Source organism: Erinaceus europaeus, chromosome 17 (assembly GCF_950295315.1).
Source record: "Erinaceus europaeus chromosome 17, mEriEur2.1, whole genome shotgun sequence".
In the NCBI taxonomy this organism is placed as follows: domain Eukaryota; kingdom Metazoa; phylum Chordata; class Mammalia; order Eulipotyphla; family Erinaceidae; genus Erinaceus; species Erinaceus europaeus.
In genome coordinates this window covers 250,764-257,940 of record NC_080178.1, presented here as the reverse complement: position 1 = coordinate 257,940, position 7,177 = coordinate 250,764, and the positions used below count along the sequence as shown (strand labels likewise).

Below are 7,177 nucleotides of genomic sequence, written 5' to 3'. Positions count from 1 at the left end.
GCTTCTCCACAGCCGGCAGGGCACTGGGGGCTTCTCCACAGCCGGCACTGCCACCACTGGGGGACTTCTCCACAGCCGGCAGGGCACTGGGGGCTTCTCCACAGCCGGCACTGCCACCACTGGGGGCTTCTCCACAGCCGGCAGGACACTGGGGGCTTCTCCACAGCCGGCACTGCCACCACTGGGGGTCTTCTCCACAGCCGGCACTGCCACCACTGGGGGCTTCTCCACAGCCGGCACTGCCACCACTGGGGGGCTTCCCCACAGCCGGCAGGGCACTGGGGGCTTCTCCACAGCCGGCAGGACACTGGGGGCTTGTCCACAGCCGGCAGGGCACTGGGGGCTTCTCCACAGCCGGCACTGCCACCACTGGGGGCTTCTCCACAGCCGGCACTGCCACCACTGGGGGCTTCTCCACAGCCGGCACTGCCACCACTGGGGGCTTCTCCACAGCCGGCACTGCCACCACTGGGGGCTTCTCCACAGCCGGCAGGACACTGGGTGTTTCTCCACAGCCGGCAGGGCACTGGGGGGCTTCTCCACAGCCGGCACTGCCACCACTGGGGGCTTCTCCACAGCCGGCAGGGCACTGGGGGCTTCTCCACAGCCGGCACTGCCACCACTGGGGGCTTCTCCACAGGCGGCAGGACACTGGGGGCTTCTCCACAGCCAGCACTGCCACCACTGGGGGGCTTCTCCACAGCCGGCAGGGCACTGGGGGCTTCTCCACAGCCGGCACTGCCACCACTGGGGGACTTCTCCACAGCCGGCAGGGCACTGGGGGCTTCTCCACAGCCGGCACTGCCACCACTGGGGGCTTCTCCACAGCCGGCAGGACACTGGGGGCTTCTCCACAGCCGGCACTGCCACCACTGGGGGTCTTCTCCACAGCCGGCACTGCCACCACTGGGGGCTTCTCCACAGCCGGCACTGCCACCACTGGGGGGCTTCCCCACAGCCGGCAGGGCACTGGGGGCTTCTCCACAGCCGGCAGGACACTGGGGGCTTGTCCACAGCCGGCAGGGCACTGGGGGGCTTCTCCACAGCCGGCAGGGCACTGGGGGGCTTCTCCACAGCCAGCACTGCCACCACTGGGGGCTTCTCCACAGCCGGCAGGGCACTGGGGGCTTCTCCACAGCCGGCAGGACACTGGGGGGCTTCTCCACAGCCGGCAGGGCACTGGGGGCTTCTCCACAGCTGACACTGCCACCACTGGGGGCTTCTCCACAGCCGGCAGGACACTGGGGGCTTCTCCACAGCCGGCAGGACACTGGGGGCTTCTCCACAGCCGGCACTGCCACCACTGGGGGCTTCTCCACAGCCGGCACTGCCACCACTGGGGGCTTCTACACAGCCGGCAGGACACTGGGGGCTTCTCCACAGCCGGCAGGGCACTGGGGGCTTCTACACAGCCGGCAGGACACTGGGGGCTTCTCCACAGCCGGCACTGCCACCACTGGGGGCTTCTCCACAGCCGGCACTGCCACCACTGGGGGCTTCTACACAGCCGGCAGGGCACTGGGGGCTTCTCCACAGCCGGCAGGACACTCGGGGCTTCTCCACAGCCGGCACTGCCACCACTGGGGGCTTCTCCACAGCCGGCAGGGCGCTGGGGGGCTTCTCCACAGCCGGCAGGGCACTGGGGGCTTCTCCACAGCCGGCACTGCCACCACTGGGGGCTTCTCCACAGCCGGCAGGGCACTGGGGGGCTTCTCCACAGCCGGCAGGGCGCTGGGGGGCTTCTCCACAGCCGGCACTGCCACCACTGGGGGCTTCTCCACAGCTGGCAGGGCGCTGGGGGGCTTCTCCACAGCCGGCACTGCCACCACTGGGGGCTTCTCCACAGCCGGCAGGGCGCTGGGGGGCTTCTCCACAGCCGGCACTGCCACCACTGGGGGCTTCTCCACAGCTGGCAGGGCGCTGGGGGCTTCTCCACAGCCGGCACTGCCACCACTGGGGGCTTCTCCACAGCTGGCAGGGCGCTGGGGGGCTTCTCCACAGCCGGCAGGGTCAGCTCAGAGCTGGGGCACCCACCCCTGCAGGGACCAGGGTCTGCTTAGAGCTGGGGATACCCGGGGTGGGGCTGGGGCTCTCCCTGGGTCCCACACAGCTGCCTCAGTAGGGGTGACATTCTCCTCTGACCCCCGCAGCTGCCCTGAGTAGGGGTGACCGTCCCGCAGCCCCCACGCCCCCGGCACCCCCAGCAGCAGCCCCCCCCAAGCAGGCTCGGCTGTTTCTGGGGAAGCGCCAGGCTGGCTCTGAGGGAGGAGGGGTCCCCCACGTGGAAACGGGGCTCCTGCCGCCTCCGGGAGCCCAGGCCACACCTCGTGTCTCCCGGGGTCAAGGTTGGCGGCCTTCACCTGCTCCGCACTCAGCAAAACGGCCCACACCTGGCCGCGCACCTGTGGGGGGAGCCCTTTGTACACCTGCCTGCGCATCTGGGGACAAAAGCAGCTCTGGGCCTGGGCCGGGACACGGGGCGGACCACCCACGGGCACAGGGCCGGGACCCCCACATCTGGGTCTCAGCTGGGACAAGGTCAGGCCACCCACAGGGGCAGGGGGATCCCACATGTGGGGAGGAGGCTGCCTGGAGCCAGCCTGTTCCCCACTGAGGACCTGGGGGTGCTGGGCTCTGGAGGGGACCCTGCTCTGCACCTGGGGCTGGACTCTGCTAGGAGGACCCAACTGAGGAACCTGGGGACTGGGCTCTGCTGGGGGAACGCCACTGAGGACCCCAGGGATGGGTTCTGGAGACGGAACCCCCTGTCAGACCTGGGCACCTCTCAGATCTGGGCACCTGTCAGACCTGGGCACCACTGAGCCAGGGCACCTCTCATACCTGGGCATCTCTCATACCTGGGCACCTGTCAGATCTGGGCACCTGTCAGACCTGGGCACCTCATACCTGGGCATCTCTCATACCTGGGCACCTGTCAGACCTGGGCACCTCTCACATATGGGCACCTGTCAGATCTGGGTACCTCTCATCCTGGGCACCTCTCAGACCTGGGCACCTCTCACATATGGGCACCTGTCAGACCTGGGCACCTCTGCCTGGGCACCTGCCAGCCTGAGTCCCTCCCAGCTGTGTGTGTCCCCCACCCCATCCCCCGGCTCCTCTGCTCTATCCTTGGGTTCTTGCCTCACCTGGTCACCCTGGGCTCTTCCCAGCTGTGTGTAATGCCACCCACCCTCTGTGTGCTCTCTCTCGGGTCCTTGCCTCACCTGGTCACCCTGGGCTCTTCCCAGCTGTGTGTAACGCCACCCACCCTCTGTGCTCTCTCTCGGGTCCTGGCCTCACCTGGTCGTACTGAGCGAGAATCCTCTCGCGCTCCGAGCCAGGCACAGCTGGGCCCCCAAAGGCACAGGTGACGCAGGAAGATGCTGGGACCCGGCTGCATATGGGCTGAGCTGAGCCGGGACCCCCGGGAGTGAGGAGACACCCACAGCGAGTGACAGCTGGGACCCCAGAGTCCCTGGGGCCGGACAGTGAGGAGGGGGAGGGGGACAGAGGGACTGTCCCCGGATGCCGCCCAGTAGGGCCAGATGTGGGTGCGCCCAGGCAGGGGCCTCCCCACAGGCAGTGCCGTCCCATAGTGAGACCTGTGTCTGGGGCGGTGGCCAGCATGAGGGTCCCCACGGTGGGACTGGGCCCTGAGCTGAGGGACCCCCGTCATGACGGGCTCTATCCCCAGCCCCCAGGAGGCCAGACCTGCCCCAGGAGCCACGTCCCCAGGCCCCTCACCCAACTGGGGGCTGGGTCAGCTGAGCCGGTCAGGCCCGTGGGGCCACCGAGTGCCTGGGGAGGGCAGAGCTGGGGGACTGCCCACCACTGTGGACCCCCGGGCTCCTCCTCTGTCACCTCTCCTTTCTTCCCCTCCTCCTCCTCAGTCCTCCCTCTCTCCTCTCTCCCTAACTCTCTGGCCTGTCAGTTCCCCTGGGGATTGTACCCTCCCCAGGACCTGTCGCCCCAAGGCCTGTCCCCCACCTGCCCCCCTCCTGGGCCTGTCCCCCCCCCGGCCTGTCCCCCCAGGGCCTGGTCCTCACACCCTAGGGCCTGTTCCTCCCCCGGCCTGTCCCCCCAGGGCCTGTCCTCCCTTGGCCTGTCCCCCCCGGCCTGTCCCCCCAGGGCCTGTCCCTCCCCCGGCCTGTCCCCCCAGGGCCTGGTCCTCACACCCTAGGGCCCCCATCTGAGGGAGCACCCTACCTGAACTCTGGAGCTGGGACTTCTGCCTCAAGGACACGCTGAGCAGAGCCGCCAGTCACCAAGGACCAACCGCCACCTCCAGCCGGGGTCTCGGCACAAACCAGGGTGGCGCCGACCCCCACCTTACAGCACCGCTGTGTTCCGTGACCTCACCCCGGGGCTCCTCAGCCCTGTCCGTGACGTGTCCCGGGTCCCCATCCCCACAGCCTGAGCACTGGGTGTGGAGCCAGCACTGAGGGGCGCTGGCTGTGCCCTCGGGGTGGGGCCCGGACGCTCTGAGGGCAGAGGCCACTTGGCTGGGCCGCCGCGACCTGTGCTGGGGTCCCCAGGGCCCTGGTGTGGGGGTGAGGACGGGGTGCCCTGCCTGACCCTTGAGCAGAGTCCCCCCTCAGCCCCAGGGAGGCTCCCACTCCCCCAGCCTCGGGTGCTCTGGGCTGTGGAGACTTTGTCTCTGTGAGAGGCCTGACAGGGAGACTGAGGCAGGGTCTCAGCCGCAGTGGTGCTGGGTGCTCAGTGACAGGGCTGAGGAGCAGGGTGGGTACTGACCCTGGACGTGGGGGCCAGCAGGGTACTCCCCCATTTCTGTAGGAGGGAGGGCGTGGCGGGGCCATTCCTAGCCTGGGGTCAGCAGAGAAATGGAGCAGGTGGCCTGTGTGTCACCCACCCACCAGGCTGTCCTCTCCTCTGTCTACCCCATGCCCTCCGTAGACCCACCACCACCTGCCCGCCTCTCTACTGCCGTGTTCTATCCATCCAGGCCTTAACTATCTCCAATCTGTCTGTCTGCTGTCTGTCAGTCCCCTTCACCATCCACCCACCCACCCATCCACTTCTCCTTTCTCCTCTCTCTCCCCCCGAGGACCTCTGTCCACCTGCACTTTTCTTCAGACTGCCCGTAGAGTGTGGGGCTGTGAGCCAGGAGCTCGGGGTGGACAGACAGATTCCTCCCGTTTGGAGGCCCCGTCTTCCCTCAACATCCTCTCTGCTCGGGCCAGGCCCACCAGCGCGGGACCTGCCTCAGCCGGCGGCCCTCCGTTCAGAACGCGTGTGAGCTTCCCATGTGGCGGGGGGCACTCGACAGGTGGGTGGGGTGGTGGGGCCCGGGACCCCAGATCTGCGTGTCCACACCACAGGCCCCTGAGGGACCTTTTGTCACTCGCCCTCTGCCCCTACCCCCCAGTTTGGACCCGGCCCTTCCCGCCCCTGCTCTGCTTCCTCCCTGGCCGAGGGACCCCGAGTCCCACGCCCCAGAGCTCAGGGGGCAGCAGGCCTGGCCCAGCCCCGCGCAGCAGCACCGAGGGCGCGTCCCCTCCCCACTCCAAGTCCCTGGGGTCCCGTTTCCAAGGCTGGGGCTGGCACACAGGACACAGTCCACAGAAGGGGCCTGGACGCCGCCCGGAGGAGGGACCTGCTCCCCTCGTCCTTGCTCCCCAGACGGGATCTCTGGCTGCCGGCATGCAGAGCCGGGGTCCTGGGTGCACGGGTCAGTGTCCGCACTCGGGGACATGTGGTGTGTCCTCTTGCCGTGTCTTCAGGGTCGAGGGGGAATGTGGCCACAGGCGTAGACTTGGCTGGGCTCACTTACTGGCACCGTGCAGTACCTGGCGTTGGGGCGGAACCCAGGGCCAGAGGCTCGGAGCCAGCGTGCGCGGTCGCGTGTCCCGGGCGTGTGGCTCCAACACTCAGGACGGCAGTGGGAGAGCCGCCAGAGGGGAGTTTCCCTCTTGCCCCACGGCGGCCCCCACCGTCTTTTCCAGCCGCACAGGGGGGCTCCGTGTCCCCGGCCGTGTCCCCACCCGGCCCTGGCGCCCTCCTCCACTCTCCCCCCCCTGGAGGTCTCGGCCGTGGCTCGCGGAGGCCGGGGTGGCACCCCGCTGCCTGCTTCTGCGGGAACCTGCCCCGAGCCCCTGGGGACGGCGGGGTGCCCGCTGCCCTGTCTGCTGTCAGGTCCAGACCCGGAGAGACCTGTGCCGCCCCGTCTGTGGCTGGGTGGGGACGCTCACTGCCACCACCGCAGTGCCACCAGCCTGCGCGCTGCGGAGGCCTCCAGGGGACGGGGTGGGCTCCCACGCCGCGTCGTGACAGGGACGCTCCCCCAGGGCTCGGGGCCCCGAGTAGTGACCCCCACAGGGCCTGTCAGAAGTATGTGGCCACTGAGGGAGCTAAGCCAGCTGGCCCCCTGCACACGGGCTGGCATTTCCGGTGTCTGTCCTGTCCGTCTGAGCCCTCCACGCCCAGGGACACCCACGACCGACAGATAAGCACCTCACCCGGGCCTCCTCCCAGGAAACAGCGGAGCTGGGGGAGGACTGGAGAGTGAGTGCTCCCGGTGCTGGGAGTGGCCTGTGCCAGGCTGGGGTCTCGGTGACAGGGGCCGGGATGCCCCACTGAGGACCCGCAGAGCTAGCGGGGCCTGTGCATGGCACGGCCGACGGTCCTGACCTGCAGGCGGCCTGCAGTCCCCACCGCCCACCGCCCACCCTGCTGGCACAGAGTGGGTCTCGGAAAAGCAAGCGCCCATCCTTCCTCTGTCCCTGTCCCCCGGGACCACCCACCCTGCTGTCCACTAAGAGCCATCTGCTCACCGCCCGTCCACGGGCGCCCGGCCTGTCCACCCCTCTGTCCACAGGGCGACATCCCTGTCCACGGGGCAGTGACCCGCCCACTAAGCACCATCTCTGCCTAGCCTCTGTCCACCCAGGTCCAGCTGGCACCGGACTCGCCCATCCCCTGCCCGCCGACACCGCTGTCCGGCAGCCCCGCCCGTGGCCTTCGCGCACACTGATGACGCGGACGAGCGCCCGCGACGCCCCGCCTCCTTCCAGGCCCCGCCCCCACCGACACGCACTGTGTAGCCCAAAGCAAGGTCCCGTCCCCTCCGGCGCACGCGCAGTGTAGCCCAATGCAAGGCCCCGCCCCTCAGGCGCACGCGCAGTGTAGCCCAATGCAAGGCCCCGCCCCCTCCGGC

The 7,177-nt window shown here is 69.1% G+C and overlaps 1 long non-coding RNA gene across 1 annotated transcript; it reads right to left on the bottom strand.

Moving 5' to 3' along the window:
* Positions 1-2,224: 2,224 nt before the first annotated feature.
* Positions 2,225-4,010, bottom strand: LOC132533814 (uncharacterized). Its single transcript, XR_009545549.1, has 3 exons — positions 3,304-4,010; positions 2,901-3,227; positions 2,225-2,765 (listed from the first exon to the last, which is right to left on the bottom strand). It is a non-coding gene; the product is annotated as an uncharacterized LOC132533814 (long non-coding RNA).
* Positions 4,011-7,177: the final 3,167 nt, after the last annotated feature.